The sequence below is a fragment of the Sus scrofa genome, chromosome 13, assembly GCF_054392235.1.
Source record: "Sus scrofa isolate SSC_HxYL_T2T_F1_AM1 chromosome 13, Sscrofa_HxYL_maternal_Yorkshire_Landrace_v2.0, whole genome shotgun sequence".
NCBI lineage: Eukaryota > Metazoa > Chordata > Mammalia > Artiodactyla > Suidae > Sus > Sus scrofa.
The window spans coordinates 61895465-61911435 of NC_139395.1; the positions used below are offsets into that span (position 1 = coordinate 61895465).

The 15971-nt window shown below is 42.0% G+C and overlaps 1 protein-coding gene and 1 long non-coding RNA gene across 51 annotated transcripts in view; both read right to left on the reverse strand.

The window, feature by feature from the left end:
* MAGI1 (membrane associated guanylate kinase, WW and PDZ domain containing 1) overlaps nucleotides 1–15971 on the reverse strand; it is a 674066-nt gene that overhangs the window by 172421 nt on the left and 485674 nt on the right. For 11 of the 50 annotated variants that reach the window (XM_084988902.1, XM_084988915.1, XM_084988894.1 and 8 more), the window contains exon 1: nucleotides 15700–15793. The exons of the other annotated variants lie outside the window; for them this stretch is intronic. The gene's annotated coding sequence lies outside the window, so the exon portion shown is untranslated. Of the gene's footprint in view, nucleotides 1–15699; nucleotides 15794–15971 lie in introns of those variants that run through there. 50 annotated transcript variants of the gene reach the window in all.
* On the reverse strand, nucleotides 8902–15793 carry LOC146397370 (uncharacterized). The gene is made up of 2 exons (XR_014823493.1): nucleotides 11667–15793; nucleotides 8902–11599 (listed from the first exon to the last, which is right to left on the reverse strand). It is a non-coding gene; the product is annotated as an uncharacterized LOC146397370 (long non-coding RNA).

A 15971-nucleotide genomic window follows, 5' to 3' on the forward strand; every position in this document is an offset into this window, starting at 1 on the left:
TGTTTTCATCTGTAAAATGAGAAGAAATAGCACCTATAGCACAGAATCATGATGAGGAATACGTGGGTGAGTCGATCCACTAAAGGATTTCAAAGGACATATTACAAGGTTTCAGTAAATAATTGGCTATTACTATTTTCCATCTGCCTGACACCCACACCCAACAGGTATTCTGAACCTGACATCTTCCAGCTCTTTCACTGCCAAGGGCTCTAGTTTAACCCACCAGCACCATTAGTTTCCATAAATCTGCATGTCTTCCTATCTTATGTCTCTGTTCCCACTCCTGCCCTCCAACAGCTCAGTTTGCAAAGGAGTCAGAGTACACTTTTTAAAACCTAAACAAAATCATCTCACTTTCTGCTCCAATGGTTTACCATTAAGAATAACTAAAAAAAAAAAAAAAAAAAAAATCTTAAGTGTTCCAAAAAGCCGTATACGATGTCACTCCTGCTTTCTTCCCTAACAGCATCTGCCTGCATTCTCTTTTCACTAATTCCCAGCCACAATGGCTTTGAACATGGCAAAGCTTTTGCTCTGGCAGTTTGTAGCAGGGATTGCTACTTGACCGCCAACATCTACTGCCTATTCTTCCTTAGTAACAGAACTCCAATTTCCTATGGCCACATGATGTCTTAGAATAGAGACTGTGTGTCCAGATTGCCTTGTGGCTAGATTTAAATAGGGAACTACATTCTAGCCAACATTACCTAAGCAGATATAGCATGTGCAACTTTCAGGAAAAGATCTGAAATCAAGATGGCACATCTCCCTTTAATGTCTCCTTTGGTCAGACTGGCTATAGAGCAAATATGGCAGCTCAAGCTTGACTAGCCATTCTGGAGCATAAGGTTGAGAAAATGTAATGCAACTAGAAAGAAGGAGCCAAAAGTTGAGGAAGACAAAACAAGAATATGAGTCCAGGTAATTAAGTTGCATAGTCAGCTCTAGGTTACCGACCTCTGAATTGCTAATTTGAAGGAGAAACACAAAGCACTCCTATCCTGTGTAAACTACTTTAATGTGAGTTCTCTCCTCACTTCTCTGCAGAATTATTTTAACCATCATTCTGTGCCTGGCTGCCTCATTCTCATCAGTCAGGTCTCCCCTCAAATGGCACAACCTTAGGGAGCCCTCCCTGACCACCCAGGTTCAGAAGGACTTTTCTCTCTCTTCCAGGGTCTCCACCACACACTCCATGTTTTTGTGTTCAGAGCACTTGATGGCACAAGGAATTATTCATTAACTTTTAAAATGTCTGTCTCCTTTCACCAAAAGTAAGCTTTGGAGGGAGATGGTCTGTTGTACCCCTTCCCTCAGCATTTAGAACAGCTCCTGATACGCAAAAGACATACCTATCTTTTGTTTTGTTTTGTTTTGTTTTAGGGGCACACCCACAACACATAGAAGTTCCCAGGCTAGGGGTCAAATCGGAGCTAGAGCTGCCGGCTTACACAACAGCCACGGCAACATGGGATCCGAGCCTCGTCTTTGATCTACACCACAGCTCATGGCAACAATGGATTCTTAACCCACTGAGCAAGGCCAGGGACCAAACCCACATCCTCATGGATACTAGTCGGATTCACATCTGCTTTGCCACAAGGGGAACTCCCATACCTATCTTTTGACTGACTGATTTATGGTGTGTGTGAATGGTTTTGTGTTTCCTCCAAATACTTTGTGGCTTTCTTACATCAAATTAGTGGATTCAATTCAGCTGAACATTTACTGAGCACCTATGGGGTGGACACACTTGAGAAACACAGATGAGGCATGGTCACTGGCCCAGGGACTTCGTGGTGTGACAGTAATGTTTTCCCCATTTCTTAGGACACCATGAAATATTCAAGGAGTAAATGGTAAGCTGATGGTAACTTTTGCTCTGAGTATGCTTAGAAAAAAGCTTAGAATTTACCCATTATTTCCAAAACTAGATTTTGGATCTAGTTTTGAAAAACACTGCAATCATTGCTTTAGTGTTTTGACTATCACAAAACAGGGACATTTTCCAAAACAGAGCTTCAAAATGTCAGAAAACATCCAATTATTGAAAAATTCTGTCATTGCACGATCTTCCCTTCAAAATCACTCTCCAGAATTCAAAGACTTTGATTACCCCCTGAGAACAGTAACAAGTAGACTGCTACCAAGTCCTTTTAATGAGACCAAATATTCCCACAAGAGGCAACTCCAAATAGATCTCCTCCATTAAAACATTTTCTGTGCATATGAATTAGGAATTATCCACGTGACTCAGATGGTTTCTTGATATAATTCCACCTAAGGTGGGAGCCTTGCAAATTAAGTCTCCAAAATCTTGTGAAACCATCCCACCTACTACATTCTTCCGATCTCAAATTTTTTCCACTACTACCTAAGATTGCTTGTGAAAGCTTTTTTTCAAAAAAATTTTCTCCTTCTTTTTACGGCCGCACTTGCGGCATGCGAAAGTTCTCAGGCTAAGGGTCAATTAGGAGCTGCAGCTGCAACACTGGATCCTAGTGACGTCTGTGACTTATGCCACAGTCTGTAGCAACACTGGATCCTTAACCCACTGAGCAAGGCCAGTGATTAGAACCCACATCTTCACAGAGACAATGTCAGGTCCTTAACCTGCTAAGCCACAAGGGAATTCTGTGTGAGTTTTTATCACTTGTACAAATGCTGCCTTGGGATTTTCTTTAAATGATCACTAACGGTCCTCTTTCTAGATTATGTTATGATGTAGAATACAATATAAAAGCAGAATTTAATACTAGGTAGTTATTTATTTATTTATTTATTTTTATTCTTTTGTCTTTTTGCCATTTCTTGGGCCACTCCTGCGGCATGTGGAAGTTCCCAGGCTAGGGGTCTAATCAGAGCTGTTGCTGCTGGCCTAAGCCAGAGTCATAGTAACTCGGGATCCGAGCAGCCTCTGTGACCCACACTGCAGCTCATGGCAACTTCAGGTCCTTAACCCACTGAGCAAGGCCAGGGATCCAACCCAGAACCTCAGGGTTCCTAGTCGGATTTGTTAACCACTGAGCCAGGACGGGAACTCCAATACTAGGTAGCTTTTTAGAGCTAAAAGGGATTGTCAGTTAAGAGTATGGGATGTGGAAAGAGAAAGACCAGACTCTGACACTGGCCCAAGCTATGTGACTTGAGAAAGTCCATCAATAACCATTCCAAGCCTCAGTTCCATGAAAGCTAAGGTGACAAATGAATAAGATCAGGAAACCAGACCACAGTGGCTGCCATAAACGGTCACTGTGACATCAGTGAGAATGATGGCAATGACAGCAAGAGTGAGCCAGGATTGGAACCTAAGTCTGATTGCCTCTAAAACTCAATCTCATTTCACTCTTTCTTTTTTTTTTTCTTTTTTGGCTACCCCACAGCACATGGAGTTCCTAGGCCAGGGATCAGATCTGAGAGGCAGTTGCAACCTAAGCTGCAGCTAAGGTAACACCCAATCCTTAATCCACTGTGCCGGGCTGGGGATCAAACCTGCATCTTAGTGCTCCAGAGATGCCATAGATCCAACTGTACCATAGTGGGAACTGTGCATTTCACTATTTCCTGCACAGTTTCTTCATTGCTGGTCTCCCATCTAAAGCCTTGAGAGGAGCGTTCAGCTCTGATTTTTAAGGTGCAGAAGCCACAAAGCCTCTAGAGGGTGAGTCTGTTCAACCCCATCGCCATGGCAGGTAATTTGTGCAGCGGGAAGGACAGAGATGGAAGGGGATGTGCCAACTCTCCACATGGGGGACAAGGCACCATATGGCTCTGCAATTAGGGAGGAAGAAGATTGCCAGGGGCAAAAATAACCCTGGCAAAATCCAATATGCCTGGTAGGAGATGTCAGCCTAGGTCAGTTCCTTCTAGAATTGTTCTTCTTCCCCCAACCCCACAAGAGATTTTACTGTCACTCCTGACCATGAATTTGAAAAGGAATTGAAAGATGAAAAGGAAGACTGATGACAGTGAACATTTCTAAGGCCAGATCATTAAAACAAGTTTCCCCTTTCCTAAAAGCCTGGTGCATGAACAATTCTTCAAAGGGAAGATCTGCTTTAAGAGAATACCATTGCTAACTTTGAGGAAGCTTAACAACTTCACTCTCCTGCCCTGTGAAAAATGCAGGTGAACTAGATGAGATGGCTTCTCTCCTGCAGCTCTAAGGTAAGTGTCTGAGTGCAGTCAAGGTGTCAGAGATGGCAAAGGGGAGATAAGGATGATAACTGCAGAGATGGATCCCACCACTCCCAAGGAGTGAAGTTCATGTTCAAAGGAAAAGGGCAGGCAACACTGAAATAGGATCCATAGAATGTATTAAGACACCAAGTGTATTTCTTTCCATTTACAGGTATATTTCATAACAGGAAAACAACTAACATGGTAATCTTAAATCTAGAAAGTAACCCAAATGTTCAGTTTCTTTGTCTTTTACTGAAATGAACTTACTAACGACGTGCAAAGACCATCATTCATTCAGCTGAAAGCTATTTTATGTATTTGACTACGAGGGATTTTTCAAAGAGAACCAGCTAAGGGCTGTATTTAGCAAAGTGAAAATTAATATTTCTTGAAAGAGAGATCACCTAGGTAATCTCTTTCTTAATTATGACACCTCAATATTTTTTTTTTTTTGTTGACAGCTTACAGTCAAAATCACCCTTGATTGCTGCTTCTTTGGTTAAACAGCAGCTGAAGAAGCTGGCTTGGATTCAAGGACTATGTTTAATTAAGGAAAAAAAAAAAAAAAACATTTAAAAGCACTAGATTCACACCCACTTGGTGTGATACTCACACCATAAGGGGCACATGGAAAATGAAAACAAATGAAAAAGGCTGATTCACGCCTCAATTTCTGCTCACTCTGGGGCTTATCCAGTGTTGAAAGGCAGCTGACATGGACTGTATTTATGTTTTTCCTTATAGACTGTTGATTTTGTTTTTTATATAAACTCAAATTTTGCTATTATTATTTTTGTTCTAATCTTATCTCCCCCAATACAATAAACTGTAAGTTCTGTGAAGGTAGAATAAATCTTGTTTAATAATTCCTAGCACACTATACGTTCCTAGCTTCTAGGATTTCCCACATAGGAGATTCTTAGGATCCCTAGACTAGATAATATGCTTGGGAAAAAATGCGATCTGCTAATGAAATGTAATTTTTAAAAGAAAGCTGTGAAAATGTTACAGCTTTTCCTTCCTAGGGATGTCTACCAAAAAGATGATGAACTTTCTGGCTGGAAGCCTTTCAACGGTTATGAAGATAAAAGGTATCAGAAAGGATTCCAGGTTCTTTTCAAAGGAAATAATCCTTTCAACGAGGTGGAGCAGAATTTGTATTGGAAATGTACTGTTTTGGTCTATCCAGTCTCCACTCCTCATTTTAATGCACCCTGCTCCCATCCTAAGAAGTCGGCATGTGACCCTGACCTAGTCATCAGCATGGTCTATCTCTAGCCAAAATGTTCACTGGTGGTCATATGACCCAAGTTAACCCAAGTGGACTCAATCTTGGGACTTTGGTCTCAATCATTAAGAGAAAGAAACTCACTTTTTAGGAAAGTCGCTAAGCCGCAAGTATGGGAGCCTATAGCTACAAGGAACAATCCCATTCCCACCAGATGAGCCTATGATTTCAACCAACACATCATAGGGCAGAGCTAAGATACAGGGACAGATCCATGACAACAAAATTGGGTGCCTAGATCCAGCCAATATTTCTGAAGGCAGAAATATTTTTGGACTTTTTCATTAGATAAGCCAATAACTACTTTTTCCTTTTTAAGTCAGCAAGAGCTCAGATTCTGCTTATGGTAACAAAGGAGTTCTAAGTGAAATGTGGGTGTTAATGAGGATTAGTACAGGTTTGCAATACTCAGATCCTTCACAATATATCCCAACCTACTTTCTCTAACCTCACTGCCATCATTCACCGTTCATTCTCCGCATTTAAATATTAGATGCCCTTCACTACCATCAGCTGCCCATGAAAACCCCACACACATTTATACCAACATGCTTTTGCTTACGCTATTACCTCTCCTTTTGAGATCCTGCCTCCTTTCTCTGCCTGGAAAACTCTTACGGATATTACAAAGCCCATTTTGTCTGTGATAACCATCTCCAACAGTCAGAAGCAAAAACAGCCACTCCCTTCTCTATGCTCCTTTTGCATTTTCCCTATGACAGGGAACCATACAGCATTTGCCACATTGGACAACTGTTATTTGTTCCTTTGTCTCTCTTTTTGCTCTACAGTCCATATTCAAGAAAGTTAACTTAGTCACTTTTGTCTCCTCATAGTTTAATGTTCAATAAACAATAGCAAGAAAGAGAAAGGAATGAAGGAGGAGGGGGGAGAGGAAAAAGCAAAACCCAGGAGATCAGTATTAGATTCAAATATTTCCAAAACAACCTTCCCATCTTTCTACTTACACTGAAGAACCACTGGAAACAATTGCCGTTAATCTAATAGTAAAATTAGGATTCCATGTTCTTCTTACAACTCTCGAAAAGTAGACATTTAAGAGAGAGAATGAAGTTAAGTTAAATGTAACCACAACCGTTAATGTGCCTCTGCCACTTCCCCTAATGTTCAGGTTGGAACATAAAAATGAAACCAGAGGGCTGAATTATAGATTTCAGGAAAGAAATGGCAAGCAAGGCCACCAAACTCTCAATACAGTCAACAAAATGCCTCTGCTAAGAATCATCCTTTAAGTGGAACAGACTCAACAAAAAATTTCTTGACCAGACTGAAAAGCACGCCTCACACTTGTAATGCAGGGAAACTCCCATCTCTCGTCCTCTCTCATCCAAAAATATTTGTCTGGTGTTAAGTGTTTTCTGAAAGAAATACACAAATTCAGAAATTTCTTACAGGTAGGTTTGTCCCTGGCTAGGCTGGGTTTAACTGTGATTTTACCAAAGCTTTTTGAAATCTGGAAAGTAAAATATTAGGGCTATCAAAACAAGTATGTAATTGACCTGAAAAATTAATTATAGCCTCGATGTAATTCTCTTCAATTGCTAAGATCCGCTAGATGCCGCACTATCATTTAACTCTCAGAAAGCAAGATTTGTGGCAGAACCAGATGGACGTGAAGGGCAGCAGCTGGAGCCGGAGCAGCCACTTTCTCTGCATTTGGTCCTCAATATTTTTCTTTAGTGAAGTAAGACACACATATCAACTACTGTTAAGACAGAAAATGTTCTTCCTCCCAATATGGCCAAGGGGCCAACTGAAATGGATATCCCTGTTCTCTAGGGAACAAAAACAACAACAACAAAAGATGCCTGTGTCCTTTTAACCTGTACCCGCATTTGTGATCGCTGGCCAAAGCATATGTGCTCAATAACAGGGGTGTAAGGAAACATATGTTAAATAACTCACTACAGCATGATCAAAAGCAGAGTGAGCTTTGCCATGTTCTTCCTAGACACAAAGGGAGCTGGCTTCCTGAGCACTTTAGCAGACTGTGTACAGCTAGTTAGCATATGAAGGGCGGCCCGTGCCTGCACCCACTTTCTGGAAACAAAAGCAGTCTGTCATCAATATAAACAGTTTACATACCAAAGGTTTCTAATTAACCTTTCACCAGTGGTTTTGACCACAAGGGCCTTTTCCTTCTTAGTCTCTGGAACCTTGGGAAGCAATAACTCTAGATGCTTAGTCTGGGGCTTGATGAGGCTTTCAGGCTTGGATTTGAGCATCACTTCTGCTACTTAGGAGCTGGTGTGAACTCAGGCCAGTAACTTAACCTCTCTTGCTTCCCCAGGCACTGAGAAAGGCATAATAGCTCTCTCATCCAAGCAGTGGGAATATTCAATTAAATGACAAATGGAAAGTGCTTGGCACTAAGATGTGTTCAAGGGGTGGAGCATACACCACACACGGTGACAAGTGGGAGTTAGATACTCTAGATCTATGATCACAAGCAATAAGTAGAAGAGAGTCTCCTTAATTTATATTTGCCTTCCTGGTCCACTGTATCCAAAATAACTACAAACCCCTTTATGAGTAGTCCCTCCTTATCAGAGGATACATTTCAATACCCCTAGAGGATGCCTAAAACTGCAGATACTACAGAACGCTGTGTCTACTGTATCTATTGGTTTTTTTGGGCCACACCTGTGGCATGCAGAAGTTCCTGGGCCAGGGATTGAACCCGTGCCAAAGCAGTGACTAGAGCCACAGCAGTGACAACACTAGCTCTTTAATAACTGCTAGGCTACCAGGAAACTCCTATATGATTTTTTTTCTTATCATGCATACTTATGATAAAGTTTAACATATAAATTAGACACAGTAAGGGAGTTCCAGTCATGGTGCAACGGAAACGAATCCAACTAGGAACCATGAGGTTGAGGGTTCAATCCCTGGCCTTGCTCAGTAGGTTAAGGATCTGGCATTGACGTGATCTGTGGTATAGGTCACAGAAGCAGCTCAGATCTGGTGTTGCTGTGGCTTCAGTGTAGGCCGGCAGCTGTGGCTCCGATTGGACTCCTAGCCTGGGAACCTCCATATGCTGAGAGTGTGTCCCTACAAAAGCAATAAAATAAAATAAAAAATTAGACACAGTAAGAGATTAATAACACAGTAAAAGATGAATAACTAATGAGGAAGTGGAAAAAATACAATAATATTCTGTAATAAGAATTAGGTAAATGTGGTCTGTCTCTCTCAAAATATACTGTACAAATTTAATACCTTTTCCATCTTAAGCACTCACAATGCACTGTGGCCAGAATTTTAGGTGATAGCAAAACTAATATGAATTTCTTTTTCATACTTCACAATTTCACAGATAGAAGATCTGTTCTTACTATAGAACCCAGCAACCTGAACATATTTTTCATTCTTTCTTTATTAAATCAAGAACTTCCACCTTTTCATTTATTTATTTATTTGCTTTTTTAGGGCCACACCTGTGGCATATGAAAGTTCTCAGGCTGGGGGTGAATCAGAGCTGCAGCTGCCGGCCTACACCACAGCCACACCAGGTCTGAGCTGTGTGGGCAACCTATACCACAGCTTACGGCTATGCCAGATCCTTAACCCACTGAGCAAGGCCGGGGATCGAACCTGTAACCTCATGGTTTCTAGTCGGATTCCTTTCCACTGTGCCACAATGGGAACTCTCCACCTTTTCATTGAATGGAAGCACTTTATAGTTTCTCTTCTGTACATCTGAACTGGCGGCATCCCTCCTATTGTGGTTTGGTGCCATTATTGAGTAAAATAAGGGTCAAGCACTGTGGTACCAGGACAGCCAATATGATAACCGAGAGGGCTACTAAGTGACCAATGGTCAAGACACACTGGACAAAGAGATGATTCACATTCAGGTGGGACAGAGCAGGTTGGCATGAGATTTCGTCATGTAACTCAGAACAGTGTACAATTTAAAACTTATGTTTACTTCTGGAATTTTCCATTTGATACTTTTGGACCATGGTTGGCCTTGGGTAACTAAAATCAAGGAAAGTCAAACACTGAATAAGGGAAGGACTACTATACCCTCCTTTATTATTTCACATCAAAACATGTACCACTGTTTTGCATTTTGCATTTATTGTGGGTTTATTTTCTGTATCCACATTCCATAATGTGAGGGTGGTTGAGCTCATTGCTATAAACCCCATGCCTACAATAGTGCCTGGGGGAAAAAAAAAGACGCCCTCAATAAATATTTGCAGGATGAAAGAATGAAGAGAAGTCAAAAAACATAATGGGTATAAATGTCACATCTGTTCTGGGGAAAGGGCTGTATTTATTAAAAGGATTTTTAATCTCATGGGTTGCTTTAAGGTGGAAACAGGATTATCATCTACTTAGGCAACAAATATTTACCGACAGCACATTTTACAATGCTGCCTTCGAGGCACTGAGGAAGAACTAATGATTAATCAGATCTTGCCCTTAAAGAGGTTTTAGGAATTATTGTGCACCAATGCACAATAATTCCTCCTTCACTGGGTACTGCCCCTCTCCCTTCTCCCACATGGTGAGCAGAGCAAATGCAGCCAGGTTGGTAAAATGTAACAACCAACCCACAGGAAGAGGGATGGAGGAAGCTGATGCACAGGCCTGCACAGCCAGGCTAGAAGAGGACTTCAGGGTTCTCTATGATGCCACTAGCCCCAATTCCCAGCTGTCACCAAATCTCTGGGTGGTACAGGAACCAACAACTTGGGGGGCAAAATAATCAGGCAATAGATATGATGAACTTTTTTTAAGGTGTATACTTTCCTAGGAAAAACTACCCTAAGATAAATAGAAATCTGAACATATGTTAAAACATGAAGACGTCTCTCATAGATAGCTATAAAGGAAAAACTGATGACTTTATGTAGGATAATTAACAAGCAACCGACTAATGTCCTATGACCATTTAACAATAAAAATATGTATCTGGGGATAATCAGATTTATTTAAAGAAATATTCATGATGTGTTAAATTAAAGAATCAGGATTCAAAGCTACATATACAGGATAATCCCAACTAACTTATGTGTGTAGGTGCATAAATGTATACACACACACACATGCATACACACATATACACATATATACAGAGAAAGTATGCATATGGATATAAGTGTGTGTGTGTGTATATATATATATAGAGAGAGAGAGAGAAAGATGTAGAAGTAGATGTAGATATATGTAAAGGTAATAGAGCTGAGTGTGCACAATGATTATTCCTGTTTTATGAAATTGGTAAGATTCTTTCTTTTATCCTCTAATACCTTTTTGTACCTTTCAGATTCTCTATAATGAGTAATTATTGTTTTACAGACAAAATGCTGTACTTTAAAAAATATTGCTCAAACACTTCTGGAAAGTTCTTCTGTTTGGAAACAACTAAATAGCAAATGCTTCCGAGACCACCAAAAACATACTTACAGTGGATCCAGTTGGTTTATTACCCATTGTAACAAGGAGAGCATACACTATGGGTGTTGGGGGAGTGGTTCAAAAAGACATTACTGCAAAAGGCTTTTAGTCATGAGTCTGTTGACTTCAAGCAATTTGAGGGAGGGTTTGAGGAAACAAGGCTTCTATCTGGACTGGATGCTGTTAAGAAGGAGAAGCAGTTCTCTGCTTATATATTCTAATAAGTACTGTTTAGAACACAGGAGGAGCAAAGGACTGCTACACCTATAACTATAAAAACAAAGAAGCAATGGTATAAGTCATACTAGTCAGGAGGAGAGGCTGTACCGTCATTTTTGTGGTCTGAACTATTTTTACATTTTTGCTGCTGCTGAGACATGCTCATGAGTGGTCTTGTCCTGATCTACCATGAAGGCCTCACTGACAGTAGCATGCCAGCTCTGAATGTTAAGGAAAACATATGCTGTTAAAAATACTGATGAACAAGCAGAGTAATTCAGATTTTCTCTGATAACAAGCACAATGCAAACTTATTGGTGTTATTTTGTAAATTAAGTAATTCATGTGAGGGTGACATAAAAGTTATAAACTTTCACAGACTGCTGTCGCTCACATCTTCAACATCATCGCCATCTGTCTCAATCTCTTCTAGGACACAATAATCAGTATTTCTTTGAAGGGCAGCAACAGAAACTTGGGCCTCAGTTTTCGTGCACCAAGATGGTTAAGAATGGTAGATATTAAGATCTGAAATGGACACTTGGGCCTCAGTTTTCGTGCACCAAGATGGTTAAGAATGGTAGATATTAAGATCTGAAATGGACACATATTAAAAGTTCAGACACAACTTTTAAAATCTATTTCTTTGTAACTCTAACATTAGTCTTTCCTTAAAAATCCATAAGAAAGAAAAATGTGTAGCATCCATCCTCAAATATAGTAACTTAAAAGAAACATCCAATTGAAGGAAGAAGTGGGCAAAGGTGAAATGGCAAGAAGTGGGCTACAAATTTTCAATGGTTCAGCCTAAATAAGACAAAACAATGAAAACAATGGGGGAAAATAAGTACCACATCCTATGATGTGTATACACAACAGTAAATGATAAAGCACTCTGGATAGTTTCTTTCTGTGTTTTCATGGGCCATTCTGCACCTTGGAGACCATTTTTCTAAGGGAGAACACTCTAGAAGTTCATCTAAGTTGCTTCTCAAAGCCTAGGAAATACCTAGAAGTCAAAACTGCTTAATGTGAGACTTACCACTTACTATATAGGAATTCCATCTAGTAGACACCCCTCAAAAACGTCTATGCTTATCATCTTGTCAAAGGATTGCAGGTTATTGAAATAAGGCAAAGAAATTACAGCCTAAAGTAAATGGGTAACAGGAAGGGTGATGTACATAGAATCAAAATTAAGACCAAACTCAAAGAAATCAGGTCCTCTTCGCTATTTACTTTTAACTAGGACATGTACCAGTATGTAATGGGGTAGGATAAAAAAAAAAAAAGAAAAGAAAAAATAGCCAACCAACCGGCAAACTCAAAAACTCCCTCAAACCCACAGTCCTCCAGTTCCTCCACAGAGACAACCACTGTTTTCTACACATGTGCATACAAATATATAGTCACTCACTTAAAAACACACATGGCAATGAACTATAAACACTGTTTGCTATCTTGCATTGACTCAACAGTATTCATTCATTCATCCAGTGATGTACTAAGCAACTATTAGGTAGTAGCACTGTTATACAAGGTGTAGTGAGCTGATCAAAATGGATGAAATTCTTAAACACATGTGGGGTTGATACTACAGTGGTCCATTCTATATCAGCATATAAGCCACACCTCATTCTTTTAGCGGGGTGTATTCACCCACTGTAAGTATATGCTGCAATTTCTATAACCAGTCCCTTACTGATAGGCTTTTAGGTCATTTTCCAGCTAACACATTCTTTTTAGTAAATATTGATCTTATAGCATCCTTTTCATTTATAAACAAATATTTGAGTCAAACGCTAAACAGCTACTTAAAATTTGTTAAGCTAAGTCAGCACTGTATTTTGAAAACGTTTCATTCATTGACTTCATTTAATCAACATCTCTAAAGCCACATGGAAGAAGACATTCTTCTAGAACTGTTTAAGTTCAGACTCCAGTTGATTATTTGTAACAGTTTAGCAGAATACATTACCGTTTTTAAGAGCAAGGAGAGAAAGCAAATGTCATCATCAATCCATTTTTTTCCCCTTGCAACAGTTAGGTGTGGTGCTAATCCTTCCAGCTGGTTTTCAGACAGCCTTAAAATTAACTTTGAAGTTTCCCTAACCCTTAAAGTCAGAGTTACTGTTTTACCAAGAGAAACAGAGCTTTTACTGAAGAAGGCAGAATTTACCCAGGTTTTATACTTGGAAATGTAGGTGTTCTGGGGTGTGTGTGTGTGTGTGTGTGTGCGCGCGCGCAACATCTGTAGAGGGTCTATGATGCACTGCAGCCCAAGGATTAATTACTGAACCATACTAATCCAGGAATTACAAAACAAAAACAAGCCCCAATACAAGAACCTGTACTGAAGTACGAAAACAAAACAAAAAACGAACCTTAACAGTAACATTTCTTGAACACTATCTATGCCAGGCCCTGTGCTACATGTTGTTGTTGTGTGGGGGTTTTATTTGTTTGTTTATTTTTTTAGGTTTCATTCAAGTACAGCTGGCTTACATTTTTGTGATAATGGCTGTACAACAAAGTGATTCAGTTATACCTATACACACATCTTTTCTTTTTCGGATTCTACTCCCCTACAGATTATCACGGAATATTGGATGTGCTACCTGTTTTAAGCATAACTCACTTGGCTGCAGATGTGAACCCACTTTACAGATGTGAAAACTGAGGCTTAGTAGGATTTAAGTGTTTTTCCAAGTTCATTCAGCCCCTAAGCGACAGCGCTGAGCATAAATACAGACAGTCTCGGCTTAAAAATCTGTAACTGGTTATGCCACTGTGCTCTTGCAGCAACAAAATGCATCTAACAATAACTGGTTATAAATTACATGCTAGGCATTTTAAATTCATTACTGTACAATGCATCATGTAGGACTGATAGAGGTTAACTCACTAATTCTATACATGTTGGATCCAAGACTCAAACTCAATCTGTTTGACTCTAGTCAGTCTACTTTTATTCTCCTTGAGGCACCTCAGAATGATGAGGCCATAGAGATGTCTTACTGCCCATCTTCTGCAAAGAGGCAGAGTTAAGGGCATGAGCTCTGGACTAACACTGCCTCCATTCAAATCCCAGCATGGCCATGTGGTTGCTGTGGACACTGGACTAATTAATCTCTCCATGTTTCTGTTTACCTGTGAACTAGGGAGTCCTAGTAAGCTGTATATATATCAAAGAAAATAATATGTGTGAGGCACTGATAACAGTGTCTGGTCACCACTGAAGCTCTCCAGACAGCTCACTTCTGTAATAGAGTTACAATCATGTATGTTCTATCCCACATAAAAATCACCACAAGATGACCTCAGGGTGTAGCCTGGGGCTGTAACACATCATTCCTAGAAAAAGCCAACTATGAAGTTTCATTATTAGGAGAAAATTAAGGACAACATTCAACTGGCCAGAGTCACTGTGGAACTCCCAAACCCCCATCCAATAGCTCCTCAACAAAGGTCTATCATAACCACCCAATGCAGCCAAGAATCCACAGAGCTCGCTAATGGGAATCTGCTCTGGGCTGGAGGAAGAAACTCTGCCTTGCAGACAGGCATGATTGCCAAGAGTTGCATTTCCTGTGAGTGGGCAGTGAAGCCATAGAAACAAGAGCCACCGGGGTGTGTGGGGGCATCCCAGGTGAAGGGGAGCTCTCAGAGCTTCAGAGCGACCTTTTACCCACAGATGAAGAATCCCAGCAGGGGAGGAGAGGGGCAGCTGACAGCCAGCCAAGGAGGTCTGTCTGGGGTGCCTTAGCATCCTTCTTTCCGTGTTGGGGACCTCCAGCGGGCTCAGGGTAGGGGGAGAAAGACCACTCTACAATGGGGCTCTGCACAAAAGAACCTCCTTCTTTTCAACCCTCTCCATTTTCTCCAGCTGAGCCCAGTTGTCTGCAAACCACAGTCTAAAAGCTCAAAATACAGGCTACTGGAAGGGTGGGGAAGGAGAGCAGGGGGGTAAGCCAACAGTTCATTAAGTGGCAGCTGGCCAATGAAGTGGAGACGGCGGGAACGGGAGGCAACGTGGTGGTGGTGGGGGGACACCCCAGCTTTTACCCCACTGGAGGCAAAGTAAAGAAGCCCCGGGAAGACCCCTGGCCCTAAGCTGCTGGAGCCTGGAGGAGCCTGGCTGCTCTCCTCCCCTTCCACCTGCCCCCCGCCACAGCTAAGGCTGTTCCCGCGTGCGGGCCTTGCCGCTCAGCTGTGCTGGCCAAGATGATCGCCCACAAAACATGGCTGAGCATCCGCGATGCGCGCGGACTCGGGCGCGTTTCGGGGAAGGATGCGGCCGGCGTCCTGCTGGCTGGGAGCGATCGGAGGTGGGCAACTTGAACGCCTGGACTGGAGACAAGCGCAGCGCGCTCCAGTTGCTCCCTGGAGCGGCTCCTTCCTTCCCCCCTCCCTCAGCTTTTCCTTCCTTCCCTTTCCTTCTCCTTTCCATCTTCCTGGCTTCCCCTCTTTCTCATCCCTGCCCAACCTCCTTCCGGCCTCCCCGACCCCCGCCCCTCCCCTCTTCCTGCGGTCACTTCCAAGCCCAAGGACAAAACCCGCCTGCCCGCGGTTACCTGCGGGCCCCCAGAGCGGCCCCGAGATCCGCCTCGGTCACTGCCGGAGTCCAGGCGCGCACTCAGCCGCCGCCCGCCTCATCCCCGCGCATCTGAGCGCCCCGGCGGCAGCTGCTCCTTTTATGCGGCCCGCAGGCAGAGGCACTGCCCCGGCGTCCCCAGCCCGCTTGATCCTGGCAGCGGCGTCAATGCGCGCTATTCACACTCAGGGGACGCTGCTGGGTCCCCCAGGAGTGCCGGCCTCCCGCCCACCCCCATCCACAGGGCCTGGG